Genomic DNA, 25,888 nt, shown 5'->3' on the forward strand with positions numbered 1-25,888 from the left:
GTGCCACTTGGGATTCGGGCCAGTGAACAGCTTCCCGCCCGCCCACCCCGAGTAGATTTAGTTAGTCACAGCGAGTCGGGGGTATGTCCTTGCCAATTAAGTGTGGTTATGTTAAGGATGGAATAAGTTCCTCATGTTTACAGGTCTCAGCCTCCCCTGCTTCAAAAGGTTTAACTTTAGGTTGCCTGAGGTCTCGTGCCCATCGAGCGTGGATAAGGTCGGCTGATGGCAGGCATTGGAATATGTTTTTTATGACGGGGGGGGAGGTGAGAGGCAGTGGTGTTTAGGAGCCACTGCAGGTTTTTATTGGCAAGGACGGGGGGTTCTCTGTATAGCACTTTATGTTGAATTGTTATTTATATATATATGTTGTTTATGTTTTGTTGCTAACAATTTCGTTACAGAAAGAAGAGTTTAATATATGGAGTTATGGGTGTGTTATACAGTAATTTATTTATGTTTTAATAAATGCTGTGGCCTGTTCATCCATACCACGTTGTCTGTCGTTATTGGGGGGAGGTTGAATGGGGTTTAATTATGTTTATGCTGCATCGTAATTCCCCACTACGTACATACATGAGTATATCCCCATCATACGTTCTTCCTTCCAGTTGCATATTAAATCTACAAACACCCTATAGCTTGTAATTCAGATGGTCCAGGGATCTTTGGTATAATTTTTATTAAATGTAATCACTAAAAATAACGAATACAAAACAGGACTGAGCACTTGAACACACTTGTGGTGAGAAGCATTAGTGTTCCTCTTCTACTGTCTTCGTTGTCCCATAATGCATAGCAAAGATGGCTTTATATTAGCCCTGAAGTGGTTGCAGTCTTTCCATAGTGTCCAGCTATGACTGGAGTAGCTTGTTTCTCAACCTGCATGATATGAAAGCCGTTGTCACACAATGGTGTGAGGGGTGCAAACAGATGCAGTTTTAGTTGGTGTGCACAGGCATTAAATTCTGCTTACCCCATTTGAAGCTGGAGGGGAAAGACCTATAGGATCTTAGGGAAAAGCCCTACGCCTGGCGTTAATAAACCAATCATTCATCTGCAAATAGAGGTCATTTATTATAAATGTATGAACGTTAATTCTGTCAATTAAGATACTACCGAGCCCTACACATCCAGTAACTTATCTAACGTTGTGCAAACCTTATTGTGCTATCCTGTTGTGAGGATGTTTATGGGGTGATATTAAAACTCCATAGCTATAAAATTAATTTATTTTTTATTAAATCAAACTGATATCTTGGCACTGTTCCCTGATTGATGATTTAGAGCTGGGAATTACCCATGATTTTAATTCTTAGATCCTACAGGAAGTTTCACTAGATGATTTTTACTTCACACAGTATTAATTTTAAAAAAATAATTTATTGTGAACATTGAAGTATAACATAAACAATATGGCAATGGTTCAAAGCAACGGTTATATGCTCAGTTGTCAACAGTTTAAGCTTTATGACCGGACACACCGCAGTCTGGGTGTCTGCAATTTCGATCGTAAAATTTGATTTGACCCCGCCTAACCTTAATTTCACCCTTGCTCTTACCATGGAACTATTAATGTTTTCATAATTATTTAAATTTAAAATTGGTGTGGTCTGGTATTCTTGTCTTTACATAATTCGTATTCCTTAGCTCAGACTTGAATGAATAGTGAGAGAAATCATTTGTCTGTCTTAGCCTTGTAATACAAAATTGAGTCGCCTCTGTTCTGATGGTGACTGGCAGTATACACTTTTCATTTCTATCTTGACACGTCTGCTGATATATACTGACTCTGTCTCGGTTTTTCTAAATATTTAACCGCACGGTCTAATTTTTGGATGAACACTGTTATGCTGAATGGAGATTAGAGCAGTTAATTTGCAAGCAAGGCACAATATTGTTACACAATGGGAGAATCACACATGTTAACCCCTCTCTGCCAAGTCCTTATCTAACTGTGTTTTCTTAGACCTTTTCTATATACAGGTAGAGCTTTGATTCCTGGCACACTAGTTGTGGACCATTATTCCCATGATCCTCAGCAAAAGGTAGATGAGCATTATGTGAAACTGCAACCATGGGAGTGCCTAAAAGCCATGATTGGACCAGATTGTTTCACAGCACACAGGGAGGTTATGTATACAGATCAAGTCAGGTGTTCCATAGTGGTTGGTCTAATAAATATCACTGACTTTGCTATTCATATAGAAGGCTCTGGCATCCTAGGTATAGAATAGGGTCAGGTTACATAACTGTTTAAGGGTTAAACCAGTTTCCGCTTTCATATCTGCTTTCTCACACTCATTTTGGGTATAGGAATACATTTGATATATGCCATCTATACAGTGTTAGGACTGCTAGTTCTGGCCATTTCTCACCATTGCCTGGTTTGTCCTGGATGACCCTTGATACTGTAGAATGGAGCAAGAATGGCAGAATAGAGAACAAATAGTGATTTTTCTCTCCAGTGGCCAAATATGTGATTTTTCTGTCATATGCACGTTCTGTGCTCCCATAAATGTCCATTTCACAGCCCAGTCCAGTGTATGTCATGGAGCTCCAAAGATACAAAACTCAGTGTGGTACATTCAGCAAGATGTTTCCTTGGGTCTTGCCCCTTTCCTAAAAATCCCAGATGGTTCAGGGAGGGTGTTTGAATAAGACAATGAAATACAAAGTGTCAGGTAGGACAGTGATTTGCGTTAGAGACTTGGTGATTTTAAACTGTTCTCTTGGGATACTTTTTTTTCTTTTTTTTTTATTCAGAGTAAGCTGTATTTATTAGATCTTGTACTCACAGTAAAATATTAAAGAATCTTACTTAAACGAAGGTACAGTATACAATCACGCATTGCATAAACTGGTTAATCGCAGGCATTAGGTTGTTGGGATCGGACCTTCCAAAAATGGAGTACACCGACAGGCTTATGCAGTGTATGAGAGCTAGATTTTGTATGTTAGATTTGGTCTCTGGATCAGTCCCTGGACTGACATGGCTGATTCTTCTGGTTTCCCGATCATGGACCAACCCTAATTTATCTATTTTTTTTTTTTTTTTAACTCCAATAAATGTGTTTAGAAATCCGTCTGTGTAAATAAGATGCATTGCAAACCAGGCCAATGTATGTTGCATAAATTAAGCCATCTAAAAGTTTTCATTTACGCTCTCCCCTTGGGGAGTAAAAAGCATTCAGAGCACAGCCGATACTTGCTGCAATAAAGACCAAAATACAGATTCAGGAACTGCACCCACGAAATGTCTGGAATTTTACTAGACTACTTATAATCACCTATATTAACAAATTGTTGCCACAGTATGGCCGTGTGGAGGAACGGAATCCCTAGATTTATTCTGATTAGGGTTAAGCCCTAGCACACCTCTGGTCTGTCCAACTGGTGCGTTGGTTTCTGGAGTTTTACGGAACCAACTACTTAGCGGTGTGGTACAAACTGACACAGCCTTTAAACCTCTTTTGGACTGATTTGGTTTTATTGGTGATATCCCAGCCTACTGGAGAAGGCCATCTTTCATTTGACTTCTGCATCCAGTTCTTCCTTCTCAGGTTGTCCTCACAATGATCTGTAGGTGTTTCAGCGGTAGAAGGCTGTCTTTGAGCCTGAGCAGCAGGGCTTACACCCTTAAGCCAAGGAAGAGGAGCCAGCAACGGTTAACCACACGGGCACACCATTAATAATGCTGGTGGAAGAAAGGGGTAGTTCTGTTCAGAGTGGTTATGGTGATTTTATTCTTGCCACCATTTTTAGGGTGGTTGTGGTAATACTTGTGGTTGCACTGACTTCTGCTTCACAACATGCATGATTTTAAGACTTTTCAAAAATATGGTGTGCTATAAAATATTTTGGAAACTTTTTTTTTTCCTGTGGTGACTGATCTATTAAAGGAACACCTCCTAGCACCATAACCACTACATCCTGTAAGGAGACAAATAATTGATTCCCTGCTCCTAGTCTCTGCCAATATCTCCTGAGAGGCGGAAGGTCCACATTAGGAACTTATTTTTAGCTGATTGCAGGACTTCCCTCAGAGCTCATGGAAGTTCTTTCTGAGGAACCTCTGGCTCTTGGAAGATGGGAGTGGTGCGCAGCAGACCCTAGGTAAAATGGTTTCTCCTTACAATGTGAGGCACCAAGGCATCCCTTGATCAATAACTGCAGCGGTGAGCTGGAGTTTACACATTTGCTTGTCTATAACAAAGGTGTAAACTGGATTGGGTTTGTTTCACGGGCTGCATGCACTGTAGGGGTTCCTTTTCCTCTCATTTTGATAACTAAGGATTGACCTGTATGCTAGGTGTGCGTGTATCCCCCATACTTGCTTCCTTCTAGTTGCATATTAAATCTACAAACCATCCTATAGCTCGAATAATCTTGGAACTAATGCAGATGGTCCAGGGATCTGGAGTATAATTTTTATTAAATGTAATGGATAAAATAACGAAGTAGAATACAAACCTCACAATAAACCAAAAGGGTGTAGCGCTGTTATGAAATATTAACGTAGAATTACTTAACCAGGTATGGCACAGTGATGGTAGATACCAGCAAAAGTTGCCTGGAAAAGAAATAAATAAAACTCTAATGGTGTAAAACCGCTATGACATTATAGAGGTAGCAGTAGTACAGGAAACTACTCCCATTCTCCTGAGCTATAGACCTAGCTCAGGGATGAAACGCCTACATGTCTGTCAAGGCGACCTTCCCATTTAGTATAGTATATCTGGTAGTCCTAAAATTGGACTTAAACAAGATCTATGGTGCAATATTGTTTAACCATATAATGAGATGATCAAATCTAAAATTGGTATACTCAAGTGGAGCCGTCAATAGGCTCAATCACAGCGTTGTGTAGTTTTAAGGCCTACACTCCTATAAGCAGGAACCAATACCCTGGGATATGTATAGGAAAGAATATTTATTACTGGGTATAAATTCCCCAAAAATATGACCAATAAAATTTGTATAAAAATGGATATATAAAATAAAACTTTTTTTTAAAACCAATAAAGTCTAAAATTCATAAACCTAAAGGTGATCAATATAGCTTAGCTGTCCCCAGTCTATCAACCTTGCTTCCTTCCAGTTTCATAATAAATCCTCAAACCATCCTACAGCTTGAATATTCTTGGAATAAAACCAGATGGTCCAGGGATCTTTAGTCTAATTTTATTAACTGTAATGGATGAATAGAAAGAATACAAACCTGTTTTACTACAAAACCGGACCGAGCATTTGAACAAGTCGCTTGTGGTGAGAAGCATTAGTGTTCCTATTGTTTTTACAGTCCCATAATGCATAGCAAAGAGTGCTTTATATTAGCCCTGAAGTGGTTGCAGTCTTTCCATAATACTCCGCTATGACTGGACTAGCTTGTTTCACACCATGCATGATTTCATAGCCGTTGTTACACAATGGTGTGAAGGGCGCCCACTAATGCAGTTCTAGTTGGTGTGCGCAGGCTATACATTCCTGGAGCCCTTTTTACCTCTAGGATCTTCGGCAAAGCCCTACCCCTGGCGTTAATAAACCAGTCATTCATCTGCAAATAGAGGATAAAGAGCTCAGTTGTAAATGTGTAGACCAAACTTCATTGTCACTTAATATACTCCAAAGCCCTACACACATCCAGTAACTTTCTTTTTATTAACGTTATACAAACCTTGTGCTATATAATTTTTTATTTGGCTAAATATTTAACCGCACGGTGCATCTTAATATTGGAGGAACACTGCTTTATGCTGAATGGAATTATCCTCTGGAGCAGTTCACTTGCAAACCGGGAACAATATTGTTACACAATGGGAGAATCACACATGTTAACCCCTCTGCCAAGTCCTTATCGAATTGGGTTTCTCAGACATTTCCTACGTACAGGTAGAGCTTTGATTCTTGGCACTGTCGTTATGGACCACTATTCCCATGATCCTCAGCAAAGGTAGATGAGCATTATTTGAAACCAGTTTATTTCTATCATTTGATTTCTCCATGTCCTTTGGGTATGGGTCTTCGCAGTTATCCTCTAACCATTTATACATCATTGAAACTGCTATTTTAGGTAAATGTTTGCAGTTCTCCGCAGTGCCTGATTCGTTCCTGGTGTTGCTTGTTCCTGCAGAATGGGGAGAGAGAATGGTTAGATTGGGAACAGAAATAGTGATTACTCCCCAGTGGCCGGCTTCACATTCTGTGCTCCCATAAAAAAAAAAACGTACAGCATCGTGCAGTGCATATAATGCCACAGAGCTCCAAAGATCTGCAACTCACAATAGTGTGGTACATTTTTCTCAGATGTTCTCCCAGCAATACTGTTGGTTAAATCTTGCTTTTCCTTTGTAAACTCCTTCAGTCATTACAGGTGGTATCTTACCTTATTCAGCAACATTGAGTTCCATGATATTTCAGTATTGGACCGTAGCAAACCAAAACCTGAATACGTGTGGACAGGTGAGGGAATGACAGTGGGAATACTTAATGGATTAATTCCCTTGAGATTTGCACTACTTGCCCTGTGCGTATCGCCACTGGCCACATCATAGTGAAGAGGGGGCCTAGCACACCTGACCACCACTGTCGGGCAGCTCCCCTCAGTGTTTGGTTTTTGTTTCTCAATGTATCTTCAATTTACACATGATTTAAAAAGCAGTGGACAGCCTAGAACTTATAACCTACTTTAACAGGAAACCAAATAAGTGGTTGTATAGTCCATATGACTGGGCTGTGACTTGGTAACAAGGCTGGTATATTTACTGTAACCCATAGCAACCAGTATATTGGCTAGTAACTTTGCTAATCAGTAACAGGTTATTAGAAGAAATATAAATCAAAACTATATTTGTAAAAGCCAAGGTACCAAAGAAATCGTGTTCAGGGTCTCTGGGTTATCTGATGGCAGCCAGTAGAGAACAAAGTGCTATAAAAATGCTCATTCAATTTAGTGTTCCAATGACTTTAATTTGCAAAGCTTCTTGTCCACTTGAGGTGACTACCCACTTTGCAGTACTGCCACACAAGACGGGAAATAATCATGTACTGTGAGTACATATAAATGTGTTATTAAAAATGGACATAATTGTGAATTGCTTGTATAAAAATTGTCATACAGATGGCCACGCATTGGATTGGCTGAGAGATAATTGGAGTAATCTTCTTGTTTCCCTTTTGTATAGAGCCAGACTAACCTGACTCAAGGCGTTCCTGGTTTTGTTTCTTTTAATAAAAAATTGTGCAATTTTCTCCTTCTGGCATTGATTAGCATATTGGATATCTGTAAACTGGGAATCTACACACAAGTCAGTAGGAATATAACTTTTAGTTTCTTCCTAAAGACTCACTGAAAGTCACTTGTCCATGAAATCACTTAAAGCCCAATCACGTTCTCTCACTTTCATTCTCTACCATGACTAGCAGTAAACAGATTTGTTTAACCTTAACCCTTAGCTCTCTCTTTATATATAATAACACAGCATATTCCCATTGGTAGCTTTTTTTTATAAGAGCCGTACAGACCAGTGCTCACCTAAACCACAGATCACAAAGGCACACTGAGATTTGGCTGTGCCCTTATGTAACCGTATTAAACAAATATACGCTGTAATAGTTGATTGCATGAAAGGCAATAAGCATCTCAGATGGGGTTTACCATAAATGCAAACATATTAATTGAATGTAGAGCTTGTGATTTATGGGTTTGCCATTCTAACTGTACACTGCTAGTTGTGAAAACACACTAACCATACTGTATTAGACCTATGAAACCGTTCATACACACTACTGTCATTCCAATTATTAACTTGCTATAGCTATTTGGACTAGAAGCTTGAAGGAATTTGGGTTTTGGTTTTTATGGTATCTAGTTTAGAAAAGTTCCCTAATGACCTCTACTAAATTGTCAACCTGTAGCACTGAGATCTTTGTACACAAAGTCAAAAGATTAGCCAGTCTGCCATTCATATTTCTAAAAGTACATTGGAATTTGATAAAATAGTCCTCTGTCATAAAAGTAGACTTGCAACAGACTGAAACACTGAAGAGCTTACAGAATACTGCAACAAATAAATAACACTACAAATACAAATCTGTATTCCCAACACTATGGTGTCCCTACTGGTTATTCTCTCTGGCTCGGCATATAAAGGGTTGCTTTAAAAAAACAACCCCTTTCACTCCGATCTTTCTAGTGTGGAGGCTGCCTCATTGCTACTTGGCTTTCCTCCCCTAATGGTCCAATCCAGTGTTATACATAGAGGAGCATTGGATATGATCACTTACCTGAGTGGTTGTGTGAGTGAAGACCATTCTCCAAAAGCCATTAGTATAGAATCTCAGCTGCTGGTTTTGTTAGAATTGTGCGGATCTCTAGGTCCCCATTTTCTTTATTAGTCTGTGTCACGAACACACCCTACTCCAAGAGTGTGCGTGACGTAGTTGTGGTGGTGAAAGGGTTAAAGTACACTATTTGTCTGCACTAGACCGGAAATAATGACAAAATCCCCCTTTTAACACCACCCACACTTAAACATAATATAACTATTACTATCTTAACGCTGCCACCACCAAGACTATTTATAAATGGGGTGCCTTGGTCCCCCAGGTAAATCAACAATAAAAACCCACCAAATATTACTTAGCACAATATCAATGTAATTACAAAAATACTAACTAGTCTCTTCAGGTAACGTGATTCTTAACCAGACAAAGGCAGAACTTAATAAATGAGTGTTTATTATGAGCAAAAATAGTCACAGTGCATATAACAATATATAATAAACAAATTATTTACACCAACAACAGATAAAAACAAAGGATAAAATAACAGAAGTCCTAATTACTCACTTAGGTTTTCAAAGTACAACTTCTGTCCAGGGGGTCTCTGGCAAGGAAAGATGGTGACTCACTCAAAATTAGATCTTGGCCCCAAGCAAGTACACCACCACCCTTCAGGATCACAGGAGATATACCCTGTGGAATTCACACCCCACCCAGGGGCGTACCTATAGTGATTCTAAGTGACCACCTCCTTTGTTCCAGAAACAGCAAGCCAAATATAAACTTTTGGTTTTATCTCCTCTACTGTACTTGCCACAGAAATAATAGTTCCCTCTATGAATTTGTTATTGTTTTCCCATTCCATAGACATGTTGCACGCCCCACCCACGATCCAATAGGACAGACATCACAACTCCTGCAACACGGTTTAAGTTGTGCAACTCATGTTTAGGCTTAATTAAAAGGTTGGGCTTGTCCCATTCCAAATATAATAAAAATGAGGCTTTATTATTCTGTGGGGTAAATATGAATGTTTTTGTCCTTCCTTTGGGTATGATACTGGAACAAAGCTAATGGCATTTACATTTCAGAGATTTACTCATCACTTACAAGTACAGGCCAAATGGATGAAGAGACATTCAGACTTTTTCCAAGTGTAGAACCTCACACCTTGCAGAGCCTTAATAACTTCCCGTCCATATAGTACTATCCTTTTCACATTCCTATGCCATTCATACTACCCCTTCTGTCATCTGACCTCTGTGGGGGTTCCAGCTTCAAACGATGTAACCCCTGTTGACCTCAGCAATAGCATCTCTGTAATTTGTGCCATTTGCTACACAAATGGCATTAAAGGATAATATTTCATAGTGTAATAATAAATTATGCACCCTTGCCGTGACAATCTGTGCATTCAATGTTAAACCTTCATGGCTTTTGCAATATTGGGAGAGATGGCAAGAGAATACCCTAAGCCACATGGTTATTGGTAAAACTCTGAACTGTACCAAATTGAAATCCAAATAACCATTAAGGCTAAAGTAGTGCAGATTTGACTATAATATTTTCTCTAAACTGGTTGTTTTTAAATTCTTTATTTTATTGTGCAAGTAGTAACATACAGCTGGGTACGCCACGACAGCGATACCATACTTGTTAATAACAGACGTGAATAGTGTCATAGCATATATAGGCAGTGCACATTTTATATATTATAGGAACATGCTGATAAAAGCGGAGGTTAGTAGGTGAAAAAGTGAAAACAGCTTAACATTTTAACGATCTGATGAAAGTAACGGTTTGATCTTTTGTAGGCAGCGTTATAGTACTACGGGTTACTAAGGTACCGGATGGGTATAATCATATACGAATATATCAGTTTACATTTTTCTTGCGATGCCACAACCGCGTTGACAAGCTAATTAGAGACAAATGGTTTGACATGGCATGCAATTTGACAGCACATTTTTATAATAATGTTATGTTAAAGCCGGAAAGGTTGTGCCAAAATATGAGGCCTAATTTTAAACCAGAAGTACTAATATTTCAAACATTGTCATACATAGGTGTAATTATAAGCGCTTGCATCTATATCTGTTCATGTCGCTGTAGATCTTTACGATAAAAGGTTTTAAACAAGTTAAACTACGCTAAGTACAACAGCACTGTTAGTCTTGATTGTGCATAGGTCTGCGTTTTATGTACTAACCGCTGGTCTAGATTAAAGTAACACAGATTAGGTATATAGCTTTAAGGCTCATCACATATATGAATAGTCTTGTTGCTGGAATTGAAGTTATGAATTATAGCGATGTATGGCATAGAATACCTGATGCACAGGTGAGTTAGTGTGAGAGAAAGGTGAGAGTGGGTGGTGGGAAGAGAGAGAAAGCTTGAGCTAGCAAAAACATTTAAACCATTGAAACATCAACAGGTGACTGAGATAAATGGGTAACATGCATCACTAGCAATAATAAGTGATCTGGCATGCCTGCACAGTTAAGCAGTCCGTCAACCTATACCCCGGGTGGGCTGCAAGCCGCCATGTGTGGACAGTTCATGCAGGGCTTTCAGTGGCCCGTTAGGCGACAGGTGCAGTATGTTCGGTGTTTGCTGGTGCCTGCTAGGTCGTCTTGAGGGCCTGGGCTTTGCATGGTTACCCTCCGCTGCTGAGGCCTTCTGGCTCCCGGGCAAGTTTCGGCTTTGTAGAGGTGTTATACTCCTGCTGACTGTCAGGGTGTCTTTCAGGTGTTGAGTCCTGGCAATATCCCGGTAGGCATGGGGGATAGGGGCCCTCCTGCCCCAGGCAATCCTGGAGGCCTGTCTCTCAGCCCCAAACACTCGAGTAATCGTAAGGGAGGCCAAGTCTCTCTTTGTTTGGCTCCAGGCGAGGCTCCCGTTGGTCTGTTTCCGCCTGTGGCGGTGGACCTGCCGCTTCCGCGGTCGGTGCCCCAGGGGCTGAGCCCTGCGGGCCTTCAGTCCAGGCTGGTGCAGGTTGAGTGGTTTAGATGCTTCAGGGTGAGTTACACCCGGAGGGGTTGTACCCCACTCCCGCTGTGCTCCGCTGCACCGCTCCTCCCAGTCTCGGGTCAGTGAGTCTGCCGATCGTGCCTTAAGTTGCGCCCAGAAGCGTGCAAAGTGCTTGTCTATGCGCTTCAGCATGCGGTCAATAGGGCAATGTTGGGCCACCGTTTGTTCCTGTTGTCCCTGTGCAGGGTCGGGGTATGCATCCGCCATCTTGGATCTACAGTGAGCGGTGTTTGTGCCGTTCCAGTCGCTTGATTGTGTCGATTTTGTGGGTTCCACCCGTGGGGACCGGGATAACCCCCACCGGTCCAAAGGGGGGGGGGGGTCCTCTGTGGTCTCTTGCCATGTCAAGCTGCAGTATCCAGCAAGGGGGGCCCGGGCGCGTCTCCCTTGCTCTGTGGTTGACAGGCCGCAAATTACTGCCGCGGTTATCTGCGTTTTTTGGCTTCACTACAGGTGTCTAAATGTGTGGTATCGTGTCTCCTCTCTGCTGGGCACCTCAGATTCAGGTTTGGGACACTGTGGCTCGAGATATTGCCTTGAATCAGCAGGTATTTGCAGGAGCTCCAGCTAGACACATCTTGTCTGCTTGCAGGTCAGGCTCCACCCCCTAAACTGGTTGGTTTTAGCCTGCAATTGCACTGTAGGAATTTGAAACGGTCAAACCACAATAAATAAGGGCTTATCTGTTCAAAACACGTTTCACAAATTAGGCTTAATCAGTCAGTAATATAGCCCAGAAGTCCTGTTTTCAGATTCTTAATCTCTTTCGGGCCCAATGTGGAAAAGCTGAAACAGACCTGCATTCCACACCTCTAGGATGCCGCGTCTTGATGTAAGGCTGTCGGCTGTATGTCCTACAGATCTGCTAGTGAATCTTCCTTGCTGTATTCAAATATAGCTGCCGCGAATCAAGACTCGTCTTGGCTCTGGCGTCCGTTATGACAGGACTGGCTTGTTTCACAACCTGCATGATTTGAAGGCAGCTGTCACAAATTGATGTGAAGGGCGCCAACTGATGCCGTTCTAGTTGGTGTGCGCAGCCATTCAATTCTTGTGGCCTCTTTTGAAGCTGGAGCAGGATCGTTCTCCTTTCTCTCTAGGATATTCGGCAAAGCCTTACGCCTGACGTTGATAAACCAGTCATTTATCTGCAAACTAAGAAATAAAGAGCTCATTCATTGTTATATATTTATTCAGCTGCACTCAGTCTTCTTTTAAAACCCTTCTTTATTGGGTCAGTTTAAATCGATCAACGTTTCAGTCCATACACTGGACTTTCTTCAGGATCCACGTAACTAAAATACCATGCTACAAAAATATATCAATACAATTGGTGCAAATAAGACTCACCCAGGTCCTGTGCATGATCATTGGCGTCCCGCCGGTCCCTGGGTGCATATGCCGCACCAATAGTGATCATGTCACACGCATTGCCATAGCAACTTTTATACAATATGTACCTTGTGATGTGCCGCTCTCGTGTGGGGGACTAGACTGAAGGATGTGCATAGAAGGCACAGCACAAGCTGTGAAAATACAGATTTGAAGGCCGTTGGCACACAGTGGGGTTATGTATAAAGGTCGGTGTTTCATAGTGATTGGTCTACTATTAAATCTCTTACTGATCCTCTAGCAGGTTCAGGCTTTCTAAAAGCATCCTAGGTATAGAATGGGGTCCTGTCTACAGGTTAAACCCATTACCTCCAACTCAAATGAGTTTGGTATGGGGATAAATAATTCCTGTTCAGCCATTTAAAGCATATAAGGACTGCTTTTTTGGGTGGCGTGGGGGGGGGGGGGGGGTTCTCTTATTACGCAGTGCATGGTTCATCCTGGATGATCCTTGATGCTGCAGAATGTGGAGAGAGAATTGTTGGATTAGGAACAGAAATATAGTTTCTCCCCAGCCGAGAACTAGGACTCTGGTCCCTCATATTCACGTTCTGTGCTCCCATAACAATACACAGCATTCCACTTCACAGCACTGTACAGGGTGTATAATCAGAGCTCCAAAGATATCAAACTCACAATAGTGTGGTACAATAACTCAGATGTTCTCCCACCCAAATCTTGTATTTCATTTGAATCCCTTCAATCATTGCAAGTGGTAACTTTCCTTGTTCATCAACATTGGGTTCAAGAATTGCCAATATTGGTCAGCAGGGAACCAATCCCTGACTACCCGTGGACAGGTGAGGGAATGACCGTCTGACTAGTGGGAATAATTTTGAGCAGCAGGGCTTACAACCTTAAGCCGAGAAACAGGAGCTAACAGCATGGGCACCCCATTAATACTGGTGGAAGAAAAGGGGGTAGTTCTCTTTAGTAGTCATGGAGATGTCTTGTCGTTTTTTTTTTTTTTAGGCTGGAGTGGGACTGACTTCATGATTTTGGGCAAAATCTTACACCTGGCATTGCTAGCTGTGGTTAAACTGGCTTCCGCTTCACAATGTGCATGATTTTAAGACTTTTCAATAACCCTAGGTAAATATGGTTTGACTTCTTACAATGTGAGGCATCAGGGCAACCCTTGTTGTATAACCGCAGCTTTGAGGGTGCTTGTAGTCTATAACAAAGTGGGTAAACCATTTCAAATAAAACTGGATTGTTGGTTGGTTTCAATGTACTGGATGGGGGTTCCCTTTCTGCCGTTTTGATAACTACAGATTGACATGTATGCTAGGCGCAAGTATATCGCCCATCATCCTTCCTTCCAGTTGCATATTAAATCTACAAACCATCCTACAGCTTGAATAATCTTGGAATAAAACCAGATGGTCCAGGGATCTTTAGTATAATTTTATTAACTGTAATGGATGAATTAATAGAATACAAACCTTTCATCACAAATCAAGGCTGAAACCTGACACTTGTGGTGAGAAGCATTAGTGTTCCTATTCTACTGTTTTATTGCCCCATAATGCATAGCAATGAGTGCTTTATATTGGCGCTGAAGTGGTTGCAGTCTTTCCATAATGCTCAGCTATGACTGGACTAGCTTGTTTCACACCATGCATGATTTGAAGGAAGTTGTCACAATGGTTTGAAGGGAGCCATTGATGCAGTTCTAGTCGGTGTGCGCAGGCATTACATTCTTCTTGGCCACTATGAAGCTGGAGGGGGAGAGACCCTTTTACTTTTCTTTTCCCCTATAGGATCTTTGGCAAAGCCCTCCGCCTGACGTTAATAAACCAGTCATTCATCTGTAAACCGAGGATAGAGGTCATTAATTATAAATATATAAACTTTCATTCTGTCAATTAAGATACGACAAAGCCCTACACATCCAGTCACTTTCTTATCTAACATTATACAAACCTTATTGTGCTCAAATGTCTTGGTTTTTCTAAGTATTTAACTGCATTGTCTAATTTTTGGATTTTTGGTTTTATGCTGAATGGAAATTAACCTCTTGAGCAGTTCAAGCAGGACAGAATATTGTTACACAATGGGAGAATTACACATGTTAACCCCTCTCTGCCAAGTCCTTATCTAACTGGGTTTCTACATACACGTAGAGCTTTGATTCTTGTCACTGTAGTTATGGACCACTATTCCCAAAATCCTCAGCAAAGGTAGATGAGCATTATGGGAAACGGACTGCAGCCACAGCAGTGCCAAAATAGTGTTATGACTGGACCAGCTTGTTTTTCACAACATGCATGAGTTGAAGACAGTTGGCACACATCAGTTCTGGAAGTTTCGGTGTTCCATGGTGACTGGTCACTGATTTTACTCTTCATATAGAAGGTTCCAGCATCCCAGGTCTAGAATGGGGTCAGGTTACATATACCGGTCTATGGGTTATACCAGTTTCCTCAATCATATCAGCTTTCTCAGACTTGTTTAGGAAGACCCAATTAAGCCATCTATACAGTGTTAGGACTGCTAGTTTTGGCAATTTATTTTCGTTTCTGATCCTTGATGCTGTAGAATGGAGAGAATGGCTCAATAGGGAACAAATATCGTGATTTCTCTCCAGTGGACTACTAGGACCCAGATTCACCTTCTGAGCTCCCATAAATTCCCACTTCACAACCCTGTCCAGTCTGTCAAAGCTCCAAAGAAATACAACTCAGTGTGTTATATTCAGTAACATGTTTCCTTGGGTCTTGCCCCTTTCCTAAAAATCCCTGATGAATTTCATTTCTTATTCGAGGTGTCAGGGCAGTGATTTTGAGTTGGACTAGGTGATATTTAAACTTCTCTTGGTTCTTTTAGGATCTATTCTGCAGGGTTTATTTGTTGTTTTATTAATTCAGTGTAAGATCTTTATTAATAGATCTTTCCCTCAGAGTAAAATTAGTTTTTTTTCTTTTTTGTTTTTTTAAAGAATCTTAAAGTGTTTTTAATCGCAGGCATTAGGTTGGGATTGGATCTTCCAAAAATGTAGTACATTGACCGGCTTATGCAGTGTATGAGCTAGATTTTGTATGTTATATTTGGCCTCAGGTTCTGTCCCTGGACTGACATGGCTACTTCTTCCTGTTTCCAGATCAGGGACCACCCCTCATTTTGGCTTTGCCAGTGAGCACATTGGGATGCCCCATTTGGCCTGCTCTGTCTTGATTGAATGCCTTCCAGTTTTTGGGATGTATGGAAATGTCAGGCTATATGTCTGCTTGTAAACAGATTGAGGTGTATGCCAAGAAACACAGATCCAATGGCTGTTCTAGGGAATTACTGCCCTGTAATAGTGCTCTGTGCATCGATATCCAAAAATGGCTGCCCTGTTGCCGATGCATCCCTTTTACATCTGAGTTTTAGCCTGGTGCTACCCCTTCCTGCCTCCATCTAGTCCCAGATTCAGATCTGTCAGGGTTACTGTAGGATTCTTGTGACTTTCTGGTTTCTTCAGTTGTGGTGCAATACCGTCCAGGAATACTTGCTTGTTGTGGCACTTCTACATTCTGCACCCTTTTCACTCAGGCTGGAGTATTTCCCAGCCTCCTGGAGAAAAGCAGGGCTCACAACCTTAAGCCAAGGAAGAGGAGCCATCAACAGTTAACCACACGGGCACCTCATTAATAATGCTGCTGGAAGAAAGGAGCAGTTCTGTTCAGAGTGGATATGGTGGTTTTCTTGCTACACTTTAGGGTGGTGGTACTACTTGCAGTTGAACGGACTTTTGCTTCACAAGCATGATTTTAAGACCTTTTCAATAACAATATGGGCTTCTATAAAGCACTCTAGAAGTGTTTATTCCATGGTGCTTGATCTACTATTAAAGGAAAACTCTTAACCACTACAGCCTGTAAGGAGTCAAATCATCAACTCCCTGCTACTCGTCTCTGCTACGATCTCCTGATAGATGGAAATTCCACACTAGGAACTTCTTAGCTGACTGCAGGACTTGGCTCAGGAGAGCTAATTGAAGCTCTTGCTGAGGAACCTCTGGCTCTTGGAAGATGGAAGTGGTGCGCAGCAGACCCTAGGTAAAATGGTTCAACTCCTTACAATGTGAGGCACAAGAGCTCCCCTTGATGAATAACCGCAGCGGTGAGCTGTAACCGTGCTTGTCTACAACAAAGGTTGTAAACTTGATTTGAAATAAAACTGGATGGTTGGTTTCATGGCCTCCATGCACTGTGTAGGGGCTCCTTCTCTTTTTGATAACCAAGGATTGACATGTATGTTAGGTGTGCGTCTATCCCCCATCCTTGCTTCCTTCCAGTTGCATATTAAATCTACAAACCATCCTATAGCGTGAATAATCTTGGAATTAATGCAGATGGTCCAGGGATCTGGAGTAGAATTCTTATTAAATATCGAGAAAATAACGAAGTAGAATACAAACCTGTTTCACCACAAAACAGGACTGAGCACTTCAACGCACTCACGGTGAGACGCATTAGTGTTCCTATTCTACGGTCTTCATTGTCCCATAATGCATAGCAAAGATGGCTTTATATTAGCACTGAAGTGGTTGCAGTCTTTCCCATAATGCCCAGCTATGACTGGACTAGCTTGTTTCTCAACCTGCATGATTTGAAGGCAGTTGTCACAATGGTGTGAAGGGCGCCAATTGATGCAGTACTAGTTGGTGTGCGCAGGCATTAAATTCTTCTTGGCCCCTATTAAACTGAAGGGGTGGGGAGTTCTCCTTTTTCTCTAGGATTGTTGGCAATGCCCTACGCCTGGCGTTAATGAACCAGTCGTTTATCTGCAAATAGAAGATAAAGAGCTTGTGTGTCTCTAAATGTACAGGCAAAATGTTGCTATGTTAGTATATATACTTCAAAGTTCTACACATCTAGTCACCTTTTCCAAAAGCATTGGTGTTCCTATTTTTAATGTCCCATAATGCATAGCAAAGAGTGCTTAATATTAGCCCTGAAGTGGTTGCAGTCTTTCCATAATACTCCGCTATGACTGGACTAGCTTGTTTCACACCATGCATGATTTCATAGCCGTTGTTACACAATGGTGTGAAGGGCGCCCACTAATGCAGCTCTAGTTGGTGTGCGCAGGCAATACATTCTCGTAGCCTCTTTTGAAGCTGGAGACCTTGTTTTCCCTCTAGGATCTTCGGCAAAGCCCTACCCCTGGCGTTAATAAACCAGTCATTCATCTGCAAATAGAGGATAAAGAGCTCAGTTGTAAATGTATAGACCAAACTTCATTGTCAATTAATATACTCCAAAGCCCTACACACATCCAGTAACTTTCTTTTTATGAACCCTATACAAACCTTGTGCTATATAATTTTTTATTTTGCCAAATATTTAACCACACGTTGCATCTTAATATTGGATGAACACTGCTTTATGCTGAATGGAATTATCCTCTGGAGCAGTTCACTTGCAAACCGGGAACAATATTGTTACACAATGGGAGAATCACACATGTTAACCCCTCTCTGCCAAGTCCTTATCTAACTGGCTTTCTCAGACATTTTCTACATACAGGTAGAGCTTTGATTCTTGGCACTGTAGTTATGGGACACTATTCCCATGATCCTCAGCAAAGGTAGATGAGCATTATTAGAAAAGACTGCCGCTATGGGAGTGCCAATATAAAGCCATGACTGGACCAGCTTATGTTTCACAGCATACGTGAGTAGAAGGCAGTTAGCACACAGTGGGGTTATGTAGAAAGATCATTTCTGGAAGTATTGGTGTTCCATAGTGATTGGTCTACTATTAAATCTCTCACTGATTTTACTCCTCATATAGAAGGTTCAGGTTGTCTCAGGGCATCCCAGGTATAGAATGGGGACCGATTACGTGCCTTCTTACGTGTAATACCTGTTTTCTATCATCTTTGCTTTCTCAACATCCTTTGGGTATGTGTCTTCGCAGTTATCCTCTAACCATTTATACATTATTGAAACTGCTATGTTTGGTAAATGTTTGCAGTTCTCCGCAGTGCCTGGTTCGTTCCTGGTGTTGCTTGTTCCTGCAGAATGGGGAGAGAGAATGGTTAGATTGGGAACAGAAATAGTGATTACTCCCCAGTGGCCGGCTTCACATTCTGTGCTCCCATAAATAAAAACTCAGAGCATTGTACAGTGTGTATATAATGTCGGAGCTCCAAAGATCTACAACTCACAATAGTGTGGTACATTTTGTCAGATGTTCTCCCAACAATACTGTTGTGGATGAAATCATGCATTTCCTTTGTAAATTCCTTCAATCATTACAGGTGGTATCTTGCCTTATTCAGCAACATTGAGTTCCATGACTTTTCAGTATTGGACAGCAGCAAACCAAACCCTGAATACGTGTGGTCAGGTGAGGGAATGTGACAGTGGGAATACTTAATGAATTAATTCCCTTGATTTGCCCCACATACCCAGTGTGTATTGCCACTGGCTACATCATTGTGAAGAGGGGGCCTAGCACACCTGATCACCACTGTCAGGCAGCTCCCCTCAGTGTTTGGTTTTTGTTTCTCAATGTATCTTCAATTTGCACATATGTTGTAAAAAGCAGTGGACAGTCTAGAACTTATAACCTACTTTACCAGGAAACCAAATAAGTGGTCGTATAGTCCATATGACTGGGATGTGACTTGGTGACAAGGCTGGTATATTTACTGTAACCCATAGCAACCAGTATATTGGCTAGTAACTTTACTAACCAGTAACGGGTTATTAGAAGAAATATAAATCAAAACTATATTTGTAAAAGCCAAGGTACCAAAGAAATCGTGTTCAGGGTTTCTGGGTTATCTGATGGCAGCCAGTAGAGAACAAAGTGCTATAAAAATGCTCATTCAATTTAGTGTTCCAATGACTTTAATTTGCAAAGCTTCTTATCCACTTGAAGTGACTACCCACTTTGCAGTACTGCCACTCAAGACAGGAAAAATTCATGTACTGTGAGTACATATAAATGTGTGGTATTAAAAATGGACATAATTGTGAATTGCTTGTATAAAATTGTCATACAGATGGCCACGCATTGGATTGGCTGAGAGATAATTGGAGTAATTTTCTTGTTTCCCTTTTGTATAGAGCCAGACTAACCTGACTCAAGGCGTTCCCGGTTTTGTTTCTTTTAATAAAAAATTGTGCAATTTTTTTCTCCTTCTGGTATGGATTAGCATATTGGATATCTGTAAACTGAGAATGGACACACAAGTCAGTAGGAATATAACTTTTAGTTTCTTCCTAAAGACTCATTGAAAGTCACTTGTCCATGAAATCACTTAAAGCCCAATCACATTCTCTTCCAAGACTAGCAGTGAACGGACTTGTTTAACCTTAACCTTTAGCGTTCTCTTTATATAAAAACACAGCATATTCCCATTGGTAGCTTTATAAGAGCCGTACAGACCAGTGCTCACCTAAACCACAGATCACAAAGGCACACTGAGATTTGGTTGTGGGCCTGCTGCCAAAAATTCCTCGCCACTACCTCCGACCAAATCAAGGATACGCTGGGGAACAAGATTAAGATCTGGGACAAGTCCCTTCTGACCATATCCACCAGGCCACCATGGTCCCCAGATCGTTACCCCCCAGATGGATAATCAAAACCGACGGAGCCCCAAGCAAGCGGGAAAGCCGGACCCACCTCATGCCTCTGACCCCAAACCACCGTACCATCGCAGTTAGTGGCGTGAGACCGAGTCGCTCCCCCCCCCCTGGCCGGACTGCCGCTCTCCGTTGCGCCCAGTGGATATAGGAGTGGCCAATCAACGAGACCTTGTAGGGGACCAGACCTAGGGAGGAAAACAAAACAGTCTAGCTCAGAAGGCCGGCAGGACGCACATAAGAGACAAACCTCCTGGATTCCCACCTCCCTATTCGCTGTACCTCCTGATCCGGCATACCCGTCGGAAGGAGTGCCCTCCAAACTCCGCACCATCCACGCCCAACGCAGCCAACCCCAGCCAAAACACCCTGACAAACTGAAAATGGGAGAGGAAGCTCCCATCCTCATGCACTAGCAGGGGGCCAGCCAGTGTAGGGCGAACTTCGCAAAAACACCGGAAGGACAGAACCGGGCAGGTGGCCAACCCTGGGGCAGCTGCCAGCCGAACCCATTTACCTTTACTAAACACATCCGTCTTGGAGCGGTGAATCTTAAAGGAGACCCAGCCCGGCCCGTCCCTGACATCCGAGAAGAGGATTCCCCCAATGGTTGCCCTGCTTGGAACCCGACCCCTATGCAGCCCCTTAACCGCCTGCCTCACCACAAACTCCTTGGTCACGTCCCCCCACCCGTGCAGCTTAAAGAAAAAAACTCAGCCCAGCCAGGCGCGAGGACACCGCCGAAGGCGACATGCCCACTGACACCCAAGTGTTCAATAGCCGCAACAAACCCTGCAATCGAGCGGGCGTATCCTGGAAAACCCACAGACCGGTCTCCCACTCGAGCCATTCCGCCCACACCTTCGAGTATCTGGCCCAAGTGGAACTCGATACAGACCCTCGAACCAGGTCCATCAGCCTGTCGAGCCCAGGGACCATAGTTCCACCGGACACCGGCACCCATCCTCATCCGCGTGGGGCGCAGCTGCCCGGAACTCCGACCACTGCGAACGAGAGAGCATCCGCAATTACATTGTGAACCCCCGGAACATGCAGCGCCCTACAAGACACGTTAAGGCACAGGCATTTATGGGTTTGCCATTCTAACTGTAATAAACAGCAACTTGTACACTGCTAGTTGTGATAACATGCTAACCATCCTGTATTAGACCTATGAAACCGTTCATACACTACTGTCATTCCAATTATTAACTTGCTATAGCTATTTGGACTAGAAGTTTGTGAAGGAATTTGTTGGTGGGTTTTGGTTTTTATGGTATCTAGTTTAGAAAAGTTCCCTGATGACCTCTACTAAATTGTCAACCTGTAGCACTGAGATCTGTGTGTACAAAGTCAAAAGATTAGCCAGTCTGCCATTCACATTTCTAAAAGTACATTTAAATTTGATAGCCGGCATCTTCGTCATAAAAGTAGACTTGCAACAGACTGAAACACTGAGCTTAAAGAATACTGCAACATTACAAATACAAATCTGTATTCCTAGCGCTATGATGTCCGTGTCCCTAGTGGATATTGGGTCCCCCTGGTTCGGCATATAAACAAACAAAAAAAAAACCTTCTACTCCGATCTTTCTAGTGCTGAGGCTGCCTCATTGCATCTTGGCTCTCCTCACCTAGTGAAGGTTTTGATTGGTGGCATTGAAGTCAATCTGCATTTCTTATATACATGTCACTGTTTAGTAACCATGCCCCTGCTGTTTGTAGTATTTATACATGAAAACCAATATATAAAAAAAAAAAAAAAAATATTAAAGGTTAATACTTGGGAGCTGTTAACCTGCTGAGCTTCTATTTCTGAAGTAATGTCCCATGGATTCCTTCAGAGAGATTTTCTACTATTAAGCTGTTCATACAGGAAGTATCTGAAGCAGATTGAGTAAAGAAGCTTCACGTCATCCGTTTTGGCAAAACAAAGTAAATGTTACCGAGTAAACTAACAGAAGCCAAACACAGAGAAATGGATGCAGGTCTTCAGGAAGTAAGAGGTCTTTATTAACATACCGATCGGGCCTCGGATGAACTCCTGTTCCAAAAACATCTGATCAACACATGGTGTACATTCCTTATATAGCACTATAACTCCTCCCATTAATAGCTACACCCACATACCTTTAACCAATCAATGAGCAGAATATAGACTTGTACATCTGGTCAGACCACATGGCTCATCCAAGACAAAGTGATACCGGAGAAACTGACGGAAGCCAAGCACAGAGAGATGGACACAGGTTTCTTCAGGAAGGAAGAGATTCTTTATTCGGTTCACCGATCGGGACTCAGAGGGACTAATGTCACCAAAATACAACAAGTTCTGAGCCCCGGACAATAGTGCCGGCTCCTTATATAGGCACATAACTCCTCCCATAATAAGCTCCACCCGCACATTCTCTTAACCAATCAAAACGAACAAGAACTAACTTCCTGCTTGACCGCATGGCTTGTCCAGCACAATGGAGGAGGGGAATACTACATCCGGTATTCTCGCACATGCTCCGTACACTACTGATCGTATCTTTGCCACATGCAACCAAACGACCGATACGTCAGTATATGCACGTACACATGCCACGTGGTAATCTCGGCCTACTAAATTTATTTTTACCGAGATTCCACCACATTCCCCCCTTTGATGCCTCTGATATTTCACAATTACTGAGGCATCACTTAACCTTGGTTTGCATATACCTCAGGTTGCTATGAAGCAGACCAGACTTTTCGATGATGTGAATCCCTCAACACTCCTCTTCCTGCATTGGTTCTCCCTGATTTAGAGCCTCATATTTATATATGGCCATTATCTGTGCAGCAGCCTTTCTCTCTGCTATATTCTCTATAACGCTCTGCACAGACCTAACTACTAAGGGTATAAGACATGGCAGGAGTAGACACAACATTAAAATCAGCATGACTCCGCCTACCAATGCCTTAAGCCCTCCAAACTGCTCATACCAGTTACCAAACCAACTACTTGGATTATACCCTTTCCATACCTGAGTAGGCACATGCGCTAGTTTAACCATATGGCTAGTAAGCTCAGCTATTGCTTGCCCTTCGTCATCTATTTGAAGACGGCAATTGCTCAGGTTAAACTTCCCACATACACCTCCCTCTACTGCCAATAGGTAATCCAAGGCTAATCTATTTTGGTAAACTGCTGTCCTCATCCTGGTGTTATGCTTTGCTAGAAGATTGAGCGCTTGTGAGGTCTCATTAGTAATTATCTCAACCACCGCCTGTAACCTTATAATGCGGTTGAGCATATAAATTGGGGTTCTATATCCGAAAGTACCATCCTCTGCCCAAGTGGCTGGCCCATAATAGTCTATAATACGCTGGGGAGGCCATTCATCATCTTCCCAGGCGCCTATCTCTATGGGTCCTCTTTTCTTCCTATGATTCACATCATACACTTTAACTCCCAAAGTCTCACCTGTTTCAATGGGCAACAAGAAGGATGGTTTGAGCATACCTAACACACATGCCCCTTCCCAGTCCTGTGGCAACTCCGAATATGCCTTCTTACCACAGATCCAGTACAAATTTGCTGGGGCTTTCCAACTAGATGTGATGGATAAGTCAAACCATACGTCCTTTAAATTGGTATAACTTGCAAACGGGTTAGGTGGTTCTGAGACATTTGAAGCCGACCACCAAGTTGTATTCTTTGTATCATCATAAGCTTTTTGCCCTAGACAAGTTAACTCTCCTACAGAAGTATTAAACATTATTCCTTTCCTTGCTATGCAAACATAACCTATGATGGAGGTTTTTAATCTCCACTCAGATTTACCTCTAACACTCATCTGATAATCGGCTTGTGAAGATATTATTTGTTCAACTGCCTCAGAACCGGACATTACCTCCTTTGCTTCCCAAGGCCATTGGTCTCCCATGTTAGTACCTCCACACACAGCAGTTGGTTACATTAAGACTACCAGCAATACTTTCAGCTAAATCTATAAACAGGTTTTTAGCGTTATGGGGGATCTTATTATCTACACTCATCTCTTCATAAAAAGAATGGAATACCTGATGAGTTTGGGATGCTACAGTATCGGTCTCTATCCCTATAAACAATATTGTCCCAGGATCTAAACCCGTCCCATATATCTGAAACCCAAATAAGTTACCGAACCTATCTAAAAATTGTTCAGGATTATTTATAAGTATATGGACTGGGTTACATTCCATAGACTTACAATATGGTTTGGTAGGCAACTTAGTTACAATCATATCCTTGTCTGCTGTCTGTCCCCAAGTTGCCCACCCCACACAAGACCAATATGGGCAATAATTATATTCCTTATCTGGGCATCTTGGACTTACGTACTTGTTTTTATTACTGGGACAAATATATTTATCGTTAGACCCATACGTTCTCTCCCATTTAAGATCCCCACATACATTCCACGGCTTTCTACCACTTGATATCGCCTTACATGCATCAAATAGCAGAACACCCGAAGAATGTACGGTTTCTAACAGTTTTATTTATTAGGGTCCCCTGTGGATCTCCATTCCTGAGGGTCAACCAAATTGTACGGGGTTGATACTCTGGATTGAAGCACTTAGGTTCTCCTACTCCTAAATGGCATACACTATATTCTATACCTAGGTATCTAAACCTAGACACATATCCTTTACACTCATATTGTGAATGCCAAATTAGGGTCTGGGAAATATGATTACCTGTTATAGTAGTCTTAATGCAAACCTCACAGCTAGGAGTGTCGGTACCTCTACCTTCCTGAATATAAAATGACATATAAATAAACATTATTAATAACACTTCTTTCGTCGGCTGCATCCTCAGTCTTCGTCCGTGCGATGGCACCTCAGCTTCCAGGATGTAAGGGCTGCAGGGAATGGAGTTCTGCTCGTCTTCACAGGGGTCCCTTCAAGACTTCCTGGCTTTTAATACGTTGGTGAGTGGTCAAGCGTTATTATGGCCGTCAAAACACTCACTTACCAATCTCTGTAAAAACAATAATTGTAATCCAAAATGTTTCCTCGTCACTCCGACTGAGTCGTGCGCTTTAACCGTATCTTACAGGGATTCTCTGGATCTGGTGTAGCTTGCCAAGAATCTACTGCTGCTGGTTTAACCCTGGAGTGATGAATCCATGGAGTCACTTCGGCCACCTTTATTGCTGTAGGGGTAGACAAAAGAACAACATAAGGACCCCTCCACTTAGGCCCTAACGGTATATTATTCCACACTTGATCTCCTGGATGGTAACTATGAACAGGGGGATAAATATTCACAGGTAATCTATCTTGTACCCATTTCTGTACCTCCTCCATAGTTTTACCCAACTCTACAACCTGCTGCCGGGTAATTCCTTCTCCCAACTGACTCAAATCCCCCCTTAAGTTACCAAGTACGGGAGGTGGACGCCCATACATGATTTCAAAAGGTGAGAGACCCATCCTTCTGGAAGGTGTACTGCGAATACGTAACAGAGCTATAGGCAAAAGAACATTCCACTTAAGTTGGGTTTCCTGACACATCTTTGCCAACTGATTCTTAATAGTTCTATTCATTCTTTCTACTTTACCAGAACTCTGAGGTCT

This window comes from Pelobates fuscus, chromosome 5 (genome assembly GCF_036172605.1).
Source record: "Pelobates fuscus isolate aPelFus1 chromosome 5, aPelFus1.pri, whole genome shotgun sequence".
Taxonomy (NCBI): Eukaryota; Metazoa; Chordata; class Amphibia; order Anura; family Pelobatidae; genus Pelobates; species Pelobates fuscus.